We start from the raw sequence: 14,875 nt of genomic DNA, 5'->3' as shown, positions 1-14,875 counted from the left end.
TAATGAGTTCTCTCATAGTAAACATAAAACATTAACACTCTAATAATGAGTTCTCTCATAGTAAACATAAAACATTAACACTCTAATAATGAGTTCTCTCATAGTAAACATAAAACATTAACACTCCAAGAACTTGTCTCATTGTTAACATAAAACATTAACACTCCAGGAACGCTTCTCATAGTAAACATAAAACATTAACACTCCAGGAACGCTTCTCATAGTAAACATAAAACAACACTACTCCAAGAACTTCTCTCATAGTAAAGATAAAACAATAACACTTCAGAAACTTCTCTCATAGTACATGTGAGAAGTTGGCCTGATATATGATGCTCACTAGTTCTAGTGATCACCTTGTATCAGTCCAAACAACCCTTATGGTGATTGGTTGTAAGTCAACCTTATAGACCAGCTATCCTAATGGTAGCATGGACAAAGCAGTCTTTAGGCTAAACTCTTTTGGCATGTGAAGCCAGCTGTTTTACCACATATAACCCCTTGAATACCACATGAAAGGACACCACACAGGTTGTTATGAAAATAAACACGTATTTATTAACTAACATACACCTCTGAACTCTTTATGAGGTCAGAGGGCTAAGCACATGACAAACTCTTAGGAAAAATATGTTTAAGTTGCACGATTTACAATGGTGCCCTAGGGGCACGACAAACCATATACTAAGTAAGTGGAATGTGAAAGTCAATTAAAGGAATGGAGCTGTCCAGAGGTTGTAGGATCGCTGGGACCTCTGCACGTGAGTGCATGGAGAGAATGACAAACAATATGGATGCCTGAGGGCCTAGTCGTGGTGGTAGCCTGTGCAAAGTCCTGTTGCAGATGTACCCAGGTCTTTTTTTAACCACTTTCTGATAACAAAAATCAAGCTCAGGTATGCAGCCTTTTGGCTAGGTATCCTGACAAACAGAAAGAAAAGAAGATGGATTGGTACTCAGTTGTTGGGAAAGAAATATCCCCTGCATGGAGTAGTAAAGTTTCCCTGCCTTAAGGGTTGAGTGCATGTATTCTGGTAGCCTAGATTTGATAGTAGCTTGAGCCTTACAGTAATCTATAAGTAGGCAGAGGCCTATACCTGTCCTTTGACATGAGTAACATCCCGACCCAGTCCTGTGACCAGGAAGAGTGCACCAAGCGAGCCCTCATTGCACAGACAGCGGCCTATTGTCCCTATCGTGGGTTTAACACAGAGGTGGGAGCAGCATGTCATCTTTGGTGAATCCTAGTTGTGACCAAACCTTTTTATCTGCGTCACTGGAGTGGATGCCTACTGGCCAATTTGTGTACAGGTCGGGTTTTATGCTCTTATTCAGATCCTAGCGCAAACATCCCAAGTTTATGTTGTGCGTTTTTAGTATGTGGACTGCGTGGTACATATATCATGTGTATTAGTGAGACAGAATAATGGAGGCCTCTGGGATCCTTTTCGGATACCTCAAGCTTGACTTGCTGCACAAGACGGAGGTGAGGTTGTTTTGCCAGAAAGTAAAAGTGTACTCATGAAGTTGCAGGGAGTAGAACTAGACACCCAGGTGAGCAGATAAGACAAGGCTCCTTTAGAAATTTGATTAATCTTTTGCTGAGAAAGGAGCTGCTAATTCATCTTGAAACAGCAATGCCATGGGCGTCCGCAGGGGGGGGCAAGGAGGGGCGCTTGTCCCCCACTGGAGCTCCCCTCCTTGCCCCCCTGCGGACGCCCATGGATGCAGCCAGGCTAATGGCCTACGCTGGATAAAGGATCGCTCCCTGGGAGGGCACAGCTCACCACAATACCTCCTGTACACTTACCAAAAGTCTTATTTTATGTCCAGACAGCATTGTAAAAAAAGTGAAATTTGGAGGTTTCCTCAGGGACTTTTCCAAGACTATGGCCTTTTTTCCTCTCGTTTTCCTTCTGTTTGTGTACACTCTCTTACTTCGTACCTAAAAAACACTTTTTGTCGCCGTCAGTCAGAGATTTCAGTTTCTTCCTCAAAAAATGTAGTTTATCTCAAACTGAAAGACGCGTAATAGTGTATTTTTCTCCAACAGATATCTGTGCGTTGGACGCACGTACTTTTGTTTAGAGTTGTATGTTTAAAACATTTGTCTCTTGCTTTGAAAGAAAAGTGGTGATAAGTCTACAGACCTATCGTATTCTGTGCTCAAAGGAAACGAGCTAGAGCTTTTCTCCGTAATTCTGGGCCCTGAAGGGAGCAGAGGTGTTCCCTGTCAGAGGCCTCAACTCCCTGTCTGTGGTGGATTATAACATACAGAATGACAATGGCCAGTTTGAGCACTTCCCACCCTGGAACCTCTAAAGCAAAGGAAAGGAGGACCTTTATCTCGCTATGAAACTGTTAAAGAAATGTAATCAAGCTGTTTTAATTATCTGTAATGAAAGAGAGATAGAGAAATGTTTGTACATGTCTGTCTGTATACAATAATAAACACAACAGCTCCAATAAAAATACTAGGGCCATTTAGAAAAATACCAGACTGACTGCAGGTAGCAGTAGAAAAGATTTGATTGTGCCAGTAAAGGTGAGCAGTAGGGGACGTGAAAGAACAGTAGTGTGTGCATGTGTGCGCTGTCCTGGGGGTTCCCACCCTTCACACCACCAATTATGAAAGATAGATCAGTAAAAGGATGGATTGGTGAGTGAAAGGGTGGATGATGGGCGAGACTGGGTGGATGGATGAGAGAAATGATTGATGAATTAGGTGAAAGGGTGAATGAATGGATGTATAGATGAGTGAATGGATGGATGGACGGGTGGAAGTGGTTGGATGGATGAGTGAATGGAATTCATGAGTGGAAGAGTGAGTGGATGAATGAGGGGATGGATTAGGTAAAAGGGTGGATGGATTAGTGAAAGGATGGATTGGGTGGATGGTTGATGGATGGATTAGTCAAAGTGTGTCTGGATGGGTGAAAGGGTAAGTGGCTGGATGGAAGAGTGGATGGATGGCTGGAAGAGTGGATGGATGAGTGAAAGGATGGTTTGGGGAAAGGGTAAATGGTTGGATGATGGAGTGAAAACATGGATTCGGTGAAAGGGTGGATGGATGATGGATGGATGGATATGCAATACCTCAAAAAGACCTGCACAATTGCTCAGAGCTGTGCGCATACTGAAAAACCGTGAAGTACACAAATGTCTCAACCTAATATAAACTTATTTTGACTTGTACTTAAGTGGTTGTCTATTTGCTTATTTTTATACTATCGCGCAACTTCCTCTGAAGTGTTTGTAAAACGTACTTTTTGTTCCGATTTGTCCTCAATTTTGACCTTCTGTCCTGAATTTTCATCCTGAATTTTGACCCTTTGTCCTGAATTTTTACACTTACCGTCCTGAATTTGCAGCCATGCCGGTTGGTCACCCTACATTAACTGGTGAGTTCACTTCGGGGCGCTGCGTTCACACATGAAGTCACCAAAAGTACAGAGTTCCCCGAATGTGTCTGCAAAGCATTCACCAACGCATCCATGGTACTTACAATGTGAAATGCTCAGATGTGCAGATCTGGACAGGACTGAAGCCCAGAAGCATGACTGAAGCATGCACTTCCACTCGTAGGGAAAAGACACGCTGCAAGCCGCGGAGGAACCATGAGCCTCCTCCCCCATTCCACAACAGGGATTTCTCAAGAAATCTTCGATCTTCATCTCACATTGAAGCAACCCCTCAGCCAGGGCTTTAAATGGGCCAGGTCCCCCAGGGTCACAGAGGACGTTGCAACAGGTCCTTATCGGGCTCTAACGTCAAGCCCTTTATTCTGACATAAACAATGATCGATTTCTAAATAATGTATGTAAAAAGGCAATCCATATCCGCGATTAAGTTCCTGTTTGTGTTTGACGTTTTACTTAATATTTCATTCCCTTAGAGTGTTAATGATTTCCCGGATGTTGTGTTTCTGTATTTTTTCTGTGTGCATATTACGCTTGTAAAGGGCCTACTTTGATCAGAGCCACCACCAGGGGCTAAGAACGAGCTATGGTTGAATGCTAAGCATCCGAGAATGTGATTTTTATGACCCCTTCTTTGAGGCCCAGAATCAGCCCGCCCCTGAAGGCAGGGATTTCACCTAAGCACTTGATGTGTTGTGAATGTGAGCATGGGGTGGGAGTGGGGAGGTGTGCACAGCAGGGGGAAAGGGATGGCCAGTGCAGGTGACGCTTTTCTTTTGTATAGGAATTTCCGCTGGCATCATAGCCCACGGTGTGCTGTCTGTGCACTTGTATAAATGTGTATTCCATACAAGTGCACAGACAGCAAAACTTGGGCTATGACGCAAGCAGGAATTACTTTACAAAGCAAAAGCGTCACCTGCACTGCCATCCCTTTCCCCCTGCTCTCTGTGCACTTGTATGGAATACACATCCACAGCGCTGCTCACCAGATGAACGGTGAACAGGACCATGGATCTGTCTCGTTTTGCATCCAAGGGCACAGATGAAGAAGTAGAGGAGGCCCTGGCAAGGAGAAACCAGGAGACATTTGACCCACATCTATCTACACAGTGAGACCTTCGGGAGGGGCTGGAAACCAGGACGACAGTGCTGCTGATCAGCCCGACTCCACTGAATAGTATCAGAAGAGCAGGCAGCAGTTCTTAAGTAAGTGCCAGTGACTTTAATGCACTCTACAGCATCAGCATTACCCTACTGGCTGCGTATCTAGATAACTACAAGTGAACGGTGTTCTAGACTTACATGCATGGAAACGTCAAGGAAGACAGTCCCCTCCGAATATGCAAATGCAGTGTAAGCTTGTAGTGTTCAGCTTTTGGGGTGCCAGGGGGTAACTTTAGGGTTCAGGTTGGGTGTGGGTTTTAGGGTGCCAGGGAGCAATTCTGGGGTTCAGGGTGGGTTAGGGATTGGGGTGCCAGGGTGTAGTTTTAGGGTTCTGAGTGGGTATGGGTTTTGGGGTGCCAGGGAGTCATTTTAGGGTTCCAGGCGGGTATGGGTGTTGGTGTGCCAGGGGGTAATTTTAGGGTTCAGTGTGGGTATGGGTTTTGGGGTACCAGGGGGTAATTTTAGGGATCAGAGCAGGTATGGGTTTTAAGGGGCCTGGGAGTAATTTTAGGGTCCAGGGTGGGTATGAATTTTGAGGGGACAGAGGTAATTTTATGGTGAGTATGAGTTTTGGGGTGCCAGGGGAATGATTTTAGGGTTCATGGTGGGTATGGGTTTTGGGGCACTAGGGGGTAATTTTAGGGTTCCGGGTGGGTATGGGTTTTTGGGTATCAGAGGGGTAATTTTAGGGTTCCAGGCGGGTATGAGTGTTGGTGCCCCAATGGGAAATGTTAGGGTTCAGTGTTGGTAATGGATTTTGGGATACCAGTGGAGTAATTTTGGGGTTCAGGGCGGGTATAGGTTTTAAGGGGCCAGGGGGTAATTTTAGGGTTCAGGGCGGGTATGAGTTTTGGGGGCAAGGGGTAATTTTAGGGTTCAGGGTGGGTATGGGTTTTGGGGTGCCTGGGAGATAATTTTAGGGTTCATGGTGGGTATGGGTTTTGGGGTACCAGGGGCTAATTTTAGGGTTCAGGGTGGGTATGGGTTTTGGGGTGCAATGGGGGCATTTTAGGGTTCAGGGCGGGAATGGGTTTGGGGGTGCCAGGGAGACAATTTTAGGGGTCAGGGCGGGTATGGGTTAATGGTTTTGGGGTGTTCGGGGGGATAATTTTAGGGATTAGGGAATGTATGAGTTTTAAGGGGCTAGGGGGGTAATTTTAGGGTTCATGTGTGCTCTAATTGTTGTCCAGTTTCAAATGCAGAATTCACCACTTTTTTCTCAGCTCGGCCTGACCATTACCCGATTCTGATTGTCTGCCGTTTTAGCCCCGCCCCTATTGATTAACATTAACCACGCCCTTCATTTGCCAGGTTTGCCCCCCCCCCCCACCCCCTGGAAAATTATCTGCGGATGCCCATGAGCACTGTCATTTAGTAGATGGTGTGGGTGAAGGGTCACACTGCTGCCTCCGTTGATAAAAGTCTGGCCTCACCTAAGGGGACGACCTAGGTGAGACCAGCCCATTGTCTTTCCCTGATCACTCTTTCTGTGAGGCTGATGACAGTAGGATGCAAAACGCGTATACCTCTTTGAGCCTATGTTGCAGGTACTGGAGAAGGCCCTGCTGTGCAAGGTTTCACTCTACACAGGAGAACTGAGAACAGCTGGGAAATACATGTGAAACAAGCATTTACAATGCAATGGTCTCGGCATCATTAAAGGAAGAGCTATTGGCACTGCTCATGACATTTCTTTTTTTTTCTTTAAATCATAAACAAATGACATTGTCATTTACATTGGCAATACACAGCGCTCTGCACTCAACAGCACACAGCGCTCTGCACTCAACAGCACACACCGCTCTGCACCTGCACTTACTGCTCTGCACACTCACTCTGCATTCTGCGCTCACTCCTCTGCGCTCGCAACTCTGCATTCTGCGCTCACTCCACTGCATTCTGCGCTCACAACTCTGCGCTCGCAACTCTGCATTCTGCGCTCACTCCTCTGCGCTCGCAACTCTGCATTCTGCGCTCACAACTCTGCGCTCGCAACTCTGCATTCTGCGCTCACAACTCTGCGCTCGCAACTCTGCATTCTGCGCTCACAACTCTGCGCTCGCAACTCTGCATTCTGCGCTCACAACTCTGCGCTCACAACTCTGCGCTCACAACTTTGCGCTCACAACTCTGCGCTCACAACTCTGCGCTCACAACTCTGCATTCTGCGCTCACTCCTCTGCGCTCGCAACTCTGCATTCTGCGCTCACAACTCTGCGCTCGCAACTCTGCATTCTGCGCTCACAACTCTGCGCTCGCAACTCTGCATTCTGCGCTCACAACTCTGCGCTCGCAACTCTGCATTCTGCGCTCACAACTCTGCGCTCGCAACTCTGCATTCTGAGCTCACAACTCTGCGCTCGCAACTCTGCATTCTGAGCTCACAACTCTGCGCTCGCAACTCTGCATTCTGCGCTCACAACTCTGCGCTCGCAACTCTGCATTCTGCGCTCACAACTCTGCGCTCACAACTCTGCGCTCACAACTCTGCGCTCACAACTCTGCGCTCACAACTCTGCGCTCACAACTCTGCGCTCACAACTCTGCATTCTGCACTCACTACTCTGCACTCTGCACTCACTACTCTGCACTCTGCACTCACTACTCTGCCCTCTGCACTCACTACTTTGCACTCACTACTCTGCACTCACTACTTTGCACTCACTACTCTTCACTCACTACTCACTACTCTTCACTTTGCACTCACTACTTTGCACTCACTACTCTGCACTCACTACTCTGCACTCACTACTCTGCACTCACTATTCTGCACTCACTATTCTGCACTCACTACTCTGCACTCACTACTCTGCACTCACTACTCTGCACTCACTACTCTGCACTCACTACTCTGCACTCACTACTCTGCACTCACTACTCTGCACTCACTACTCTGCACTCACTACTCTGCACTTACTACTCTGCACTCTGCACTCACTACTCTGCACTCTCTACTCTGCACTCTGCACTCACTACTCTGCACTCTCTACTCTGCACTCTGCACTCACTACTCTGCACTCTCTACTCTGCACTCTGCACTCACTACTCTGCACTCACTATTCTGCACTCTGCACTCACTACTCTGCACTCTGCACTCACTACTCTGCACTCTCTACTCTGCACTCACTACTCTGCACTCACTATTCTGCACTCACTACTCTGCACTCACTACTCTGCACTCACTACTCTGCACTCACTACTCTGCACTCACTACTCTGCACTCACTATTCTGCACTCACTATTCTGCACTCACTATTCTGCACTCTCTGCACTCACTACTCTGCACTCACTACTCTGCACTCACTACTCTGCACTCACTACTCTGCACTCACTACTCTGCACTCACTACTCTGCACTCTGCACTCACTATTCTGCACTCTGCACTCACTACTCTGCACTCTCTACTCTGCACTCACTACTCTGCACTCACTACTCTGCACTCACTACTCTGCACTCACTACTCTGCACTCACTACTCTGCACTCTGCACTCACTACTCTGCACTCACTACCCTGCACTCTGCACTCACTACTCTGCACTCTCTACTCTGCACTCTGCACTCTCTACTCTGCACTCTCTACTCTGCACTCTCTACTCTGCACTCTGCACTCTCTACTCTGCACTCTGCACTCACTACTCTGCACTCTGCACTCACTGCTCTGCACTCACTACTCTGCACTCACTACTCTGCACTCACTACTCTGCACTCTGCACTCACTACTCTGCACTCACTACTCTGCACTCACTACTCTGCACTCACTACTCTGCACTCACTACTCTGCACTCACTATTCTGCACTCTCTGCACTCACTACTCTGCACTCACTACTCTGCACTCACTACTCTGCACTCACTACTCTGCACTCACTACTCTGCACTCACTACTCTGCACTCACTACTCTGCACTCACTACTCTGCACTCTGCACTCACTATTCTGCACTCTGCACTCACTACTCTGCACTCTCTACTCTGCACTCACTACTCTGCACTCACTACTCTGCACTCACTACTCTGCACTCACTACTCTGCACTCACTACTCTGCACTCACTACTCTGCACTCACTACTCTGCACTCACTATTCTGCACTGTTAGACGGACCGGGAGGGTCGGCCGAGACTACGGGGAGAGGTCTCCAGGGAGAGCCGTCTCCAACGACTGTACAGACAAGTAACTTCCCCCCCACAGACGGACACCACACAAGGTTGAAGGTTAACGAGACTTTATATGCAATTCTTAGGTTAGGATGATGTGATACAAGGAGGTCTGGACTCAGGGGTCCCCTCGGTTCTAGTCTCTGGCTTAGGAAAGGGGTAGCGGGACAGTCTTTGTTACCAATGAGTGGAAAATAGCTCTCAATCCTCGAGCTCGGCGTTCTAGATGATCGGGCCGCGGCGGAGCCAGCAGGTCCCGAGATGGACGAAGGAAAAACGACGGTCCGCGGCGGAGCCTGCAGGTCCCGGTGAAGATGACGGTTACAACGGTCCGCGGCCACGCCAGCAGGTCCCGACGACGATGAAGGATATGAAGGTTGCGAAGGCTGTGGCAGCGCCAACAGGCAGGACGATGGTGCACAAGACAGAGCTACGGCAGCGCCAGTAGTCCGTCAAGGATGAGTTCCTCTTTACGTCTCTCGACTCCAAGATACAACTGCCTTCCTGCTCTGGAGCTGCCCCAGTTATAGGGCTGGTGTGCTTTGATGTCCGGACTCTCGCACTTGGAGGTCGGGAGGTCCGGGATGAGTGAGTCCAGACACCCAGCAGGGGGGTGGAGCCGGCGCCCGGGGAGGCGATGGGCGAGCGGCACTTGGCGGGGGAGAGCCATCGACACCTCTTTCTCCCATTGACTTGCCAAGTAGCCCGCTCACCTCCTGGGTGGATGGTGGTGCCGGGATGTCTGAGGCCTGGCCAGGCCCAGGGTTGGGGTCGATCGGGGGCCAGGCGGCCTCGTGGTGGAGTGTCCAAGATGGCGCCCCAGGATGGGCGCGAGGGCCGGCAGTGGATCGGACCCACGAGGTTGACATGCTCGAGGGCAGGGGTCCCTGAGGGGACAGAGGACGTGCAATGGTGGTGTGTGGTACTTGCGGGCCCGGCTCGGGCCTGGTTGGGCCGGGGGAGAGCGGCCCTTCATGGGGCCTGTCCAACATGCGTCCCCCCCAGCTGAAGGCGGGGAGAGTCACCCATCCTCTTGGGGACTCTCCTCGTCGAGGCGGAAGAAGCGGGACAGGCCATCCGCGTTGGCGTGATCTGGCCCAGGCCGGTGTTCAACTGTGAAGTCCATACCCTGCAGGGAGATGGACCAGCGTAGTAACTTCGGGTTTTCCCCCCGCATCTGCATCAGCCACTGCAGGGGTCGGTGGTCAGTCTGCACCCGAAAGTGGGTGCCAAAAAGGTAGGGCCGGAGTTTCTTGAGGGCCCATACCACAGCGAAGGCCTCCCTCTCTATGGTGCTCCAGCGTTGTTCTCGTGGTAGGAGTCGCCGGCTGATAAAGGCCACCGGTTGATCAAGGCCTTCGGTGTTTACTTGGGACAGGACTGCCCCAATGCCATGGTCGGAGGCATCCGTCTGGACAACGAACTCTCGGCTGTAGTCGGGGGCCTGGAGCACAGGGGCAGAACACATGGCGGCTTTTAGTTGTTCAAATGCAGCTTGGCACTCTGGGGTCCAGTTGACGTTCTTGGGCTGGTTTTTCGACGTGAGTTCTGTGAGGGGCCCTACTATGGTACCGTAGTCCTTCACGAACCTTCGATAATATCCTGTGAGGCCCAAGAAGGCTCGTACCTCGGTCTGAGTGATGGGGGGCTGCCAAGACTGGATGGCGGCAATTTTTAGCTGCAGAGGGGCCACCAGGCCGCTTCCCACCTGGTGCCCGAGGTAGGTTACAGACCCTTGCCCAATTTGACACTTGCTGGCCTTGATCGTGAGGCCAGCTCGCTGAAGGGCTTGCAGCACTGCTCGGAGGTGGTGGAGGTGCTCGGGCCAATGGTGGCTGTATACAGCGATGTCGTCTAGGTAGGCGGCGCTGAATCCTTCGAGCCCCGCCAGGACCTGATTGACGAGCCGTTGGAATGTTGCCGGGGCATTCTTCATGCCGAAGGGCATGACGGTGAAATGGTAATGGCCATCGGGGGTGGAAAAGGCAGAACGTTCCTGCGCCCGGGGTGTGAGGCCGATTTGCCAGTAGCCCGCCGTCAGATCGAAGATACTGAGATAGCGGGCAGCTCCCATGCGGTCGATTAGTTCATCTGCCCGGGGTATGGGGTGCGCGTCTGTTCTGGTGACCGCATTCAAGCCCCGGTAGTCGACGCAGAACCGGAGTTCTGGTGTGGTGCCGGGTGCAGCTGCTTTGGGGACCAGTACTACAGGGCTGGCCCAGGGACTGTCTGAGGGCTCGATGACCCAGAGTGTGAGCATCTTGGCCACCTCTTCCTGGATGCAGGCCCGTACCCGATCTGGCACGCGGTAGGCCCGGTGGCGGATAGGGGGGCTGTCCCCCGTGTCCACATCGTGCACACACCAGGGAGTGACACCGGGGGTGAGGGAGAACAGGCTGGCGAACTGTGATAGGAGGGCTTGACACTCTTGGCGTTGTTCTCTGGTGAGGGCCTCCGAGAGTCGGACCCCATCCACGGAGCCGTCTTGCTCCTGAGTCCGTAGGAGGTCAGGGAGAGGCTCGGAGTCTTCTTCAATCCCATTGTCTGTGGCCATCAGGAGGCTGAGCTCTGTTCGCACAAAGTGGGGCTTTAGTCTGTTAGCGTGGAGGACCCGGAGAGGGTTCCGGGAGGATTCCATGTCGATGAGATAGGTGGCAGGGCCCTTGCGCTCGACTACTTTGAAGGGCCCCGTCCATTTGTCTTGCAGGGCGCATGGCTCGGTGGGGGACATCACCCATACCTGTTGGCCAGGTTCGAATTCAATGGATGAGGCATTCTGGTCATACCATTTTTTCATGTCCTCTTGACTGGCCTCTAGGTTGGCTTTTGCCAGTTCTCTGAACCGCCGGGTCTGGTTGCGGAGGGTTAGGAGGTACCGGAAGACATCTGGAGGGTTCTTTAACGGAGGCATCTCCCAGCCTTCTTTGACTAGGCTGAGCGGCCCCCGCACTGGGTGTCCATATAGCAGTTCAAATGGGCTGAAGCCCGGGGATTTCTGAGGGACCTCTCGGTAGGCGAAGAGGAGGCACGGCAGCAGCACATCCCACTGGCGACGGAGGGGCTCCTCCAACCCCCCGATCATCCCCTTTAGCGTGCGGTTGAACCGCTCAACAAGTCCGTTCCCTTGAGGGTGATAGGGGGTCGTGAATCGGTAGGTGACCCCGCACTGTTGCCAGAGAGATTTCATGTATTTAGAAATAAAGTTCGTGCCTCTGTCGCTGACGACTTCTCGGGGGAAGCCCACACGGGAGAAGATCCCCATCAGAGCCCGGCCGACTACCGGGGCTGTCACAGTCCGCAGAGGAACAGCCTCAGGGTAGCGGGTGGCGTGGTCCACTAGCACCAAGATGAATCGATGGCCTTGTTTTGTGCGCGGGTCCAGGGGCCCCACAATGTCTATTCCGACCCTCTCAAATGGGGTAGTGACCACAGGAAAAGGTTGCAGGGGGGCCTTCAGTTTGCGGCCGCTCTTCCCACTGGCTTGGCACGTGGGGCAAGATCGGCAATGCTGGTGCACATCGTTCCTCATTTTGGGCCAGAAGAAGTGGGTCACTAGGCGACTGTAGGTTTTATCTTGTCCCAGGTGTCCTGCTAGGGGGACATCGTGGGCCAGGTTTAGCAGAAAGTCTCTAAAACGGAGGGGCACCACTAATACTCGGTTGGCCCCCAGCTCGGCGATTCTTTGCTCGCTGTACAGCAGATCATTGTCCCAGTAGACCCAATGAGTTCCGGAGGTATCCCCTGCGCTTTGGGCGAGCGCTTGCTGGCGGAGTCCCTCGAGGGAGGGACAGGTCTTCTGTTCTTGGCGAAATTGTTCTTGCGTGGGCCCCCCCTCTTGAGGCCACTGGTCGAGGTTAGCGAGGTCGGAAGGTTGAGCTGGTTCGGGGGGGATGTCATGGTCGGTGGTTTCGGCTGGGGCGACCGGAGGCGGTGGCGCCGGCCATTCGGGTTCTTCTGGGCGGTGGTTGGCACGGGTGGCCATGGACCGGGTGGTGACGCACGCCCAGTCCGGGACGCCTAACATCCCTAGGTGTTCTCTTCGCTCCACGGCTGCCCACGGAGAGCTTTCAAGGTCATTTCCAAGGAGGCAGTCTACGGGGGCATCGTCTCGGACCGTTACTTTCAACATGCCGGAGACCCCTCCCCATTCGAAAGGGACGCAGGCCATCCGACACAGACTTTCCGAGTTATCGGCTGATCGTACAGGGCAGAGAATGTTCGGTAGATACTGTTTTGGGGTCACCAGGTGACAGCGGACGGCTGTTACACTGGCCCCGGTGTCACGAAGGGCTTCGGCCCGGCGTCCATTGATGCTCACCCATTGGCTGTACTTCTGGGTGTTAGCGGGTAGGGGGACCCGCGGGACCATGTCTTTCCCCCCTAAGCATGCTAGAGCCATGGCGGCTGGCTCCCACTCTTGATGCTCTTGTTCGTATTCTTCCTGCTCCTCGGAGATCTGTTCTTCCCCTAGGGCCGCAGCGGCCACTTGGCGGGGTCTTGGGCTCTGGTACTGCGGGCAGTTTGGGTCGTTTGCATAGTGGCCTACTCGTTGGCATCGGTGACACGTGACATTGGCTCTGTACCCCGGTCGCGCCGGGGTGCCGCCCCGGTTGGCCGGGGGGGTGGTGCTGGTAGCGGGGGCGACCGGAGCGTTGTCTCTTCCTCGTCCTTGGCCCCCTCCTCCTCCTCTTGGTCGGTGCTGACCATTGTTGTTCCGGTTCTGTTCGTAGGACCCATTCCGGCCCACTCTGGTGATCTCCCACCGGTCAGCTTCGGCCGCGAGCTGCCGGGGATCCGTTAACTTACTGTCGAGGAGGTGCTGGCGGAGCTCAATGAAGCAATTGTTCGACAGATGCTCCCATACCATCAGATTGAACAGTTGTTCGTAGGTCGTGACGTTGTTTCCTCTGATCCAGCCCTCGAAAGCTCGGCTAAAGTACGTTACATAGTCCACCCAAGTTGTACCCGGGATGCGGGTGCAGTCTCGGAACCTCTGACGGTACATCTCGGGTGTGAGGCCATAGCGGGTGAGGAGTGCCGCTTTCATATGGTCATAGGAGGTCATCTGGTGGTCCGGGAGCTGTAGCAGGGTATCGCGGCCCTCATTGAGGAATCTCCCCCATAGACCGGCTCCCCAATCGCTTCTATCGATCCGGTGTGCAGTCATAGCGATTTCATAGGCCTTAAACCATTGCTGGATGTCGTCCTCTCGGAAATATTCTCGGACAACATCCTTGGGGATGTGTACCTTCTTGTCTGTGGCCCCTGAGGTGTGGGGTCGCTAGGGCACCCCTATTTCTTTATTCTGCTTGCGCAGGTTGATCTCGGCTAGGTTCCGTTCGTGTTCGTACGCCAGTTTCTTTTCCTCGAGCTCCCTTTGTCTCTGTTTCTCCTCTCTTTCTTCTCGGAGACGCAGGTGCTCTAAGTTGATTTTTTGTTCGGCCAACTTGAGTTCGACGTCCATCTTGAGTCGGGCCATTTCTAGCTCGTGTAGTCGGGTTCTTTCTCTTTCCTGGATCTCGTCTTGCGAGAGACCCGTTCTTTGCCCTTCAGGGGCCGTGGTGGTTTTTTCTGCGGTGCTTTGATCGGGGGTTCCGGCAGCCCCGGTCTCTGCCCAAGATTCTAGGGCATGCTTAAAATCGTCTTTGGTGCTTAGTCCGGTGGTAGCGATACCCAGTTCGATGCAGAATTGTTTTAGTTCACGATGGCTGTACTCCTCCAGTTTCTCCATTTGGAACTTCTCGGTTGATCCGCTTTCTTTGGTTGTCATTGTGATTTCGTCGTGGGGTGAGCTACTCTCTGTACGTTATGCGGTGATTCGGATCGCGCCGCTGGCCACCAATGTTAGACGGACCGGGAGGGTCGGCCGAGACTACGGGGAGAGGTCTCCAGGGAGAGCCGTCTCCAACGACTGTACAGACAAGTAACTTCCCCCCCACAGACGGACACCACACAAGGTTGAAGGTTAACGAGACTTTATATGCAATTCTTAGGTTACGATGATGTGATACAAGGAGGTCTGGACTCAGGGGTCCCCTCGGTTCTAGTCTCTGGCTTAGGAAAGGGGTAGCGGGACAGTCTTTGTTACCAATGAGTGGAAAATAGCTCTCAATCCTCGAGCTCGGCGTTCTAGATGAT

At 52.0% G+C, this 14,875-nt stretch overlaps 1 protein-coding gene across 3 annotated transcripts in view; it reads right to left on the bottom strand.

The window, feature by feature from the left end:
• EFR3B (EFR3 homolog B) overlaps positions 1-14,875 on the bottom strand; it is a 1,036,998-nt gene that overhangs the window by 310,861 nt on the left and 711,262 nt on the right. The window lies entirely within an intron of this gene.

Source organism: Lissotriton vulgaris, chromosome 6 (assembly GCF_964263255.1).
Source record: "Lissotriton vulgaris chromosome 6, aLisVul1.2, whole genome shotgun sequence".
NCBI classification, from domain to species: domain Eukaryota; kingdom Metazoa; phylum Chordata; class Amphibia; order Caudata; family Salamandridae; genus Lissotriton; species Lissotriton vulgaris.
Note: the sequence above shows the minus strand (reverse complement) of the source record. Positions and strands in the feature narration are given on the sequence as shown.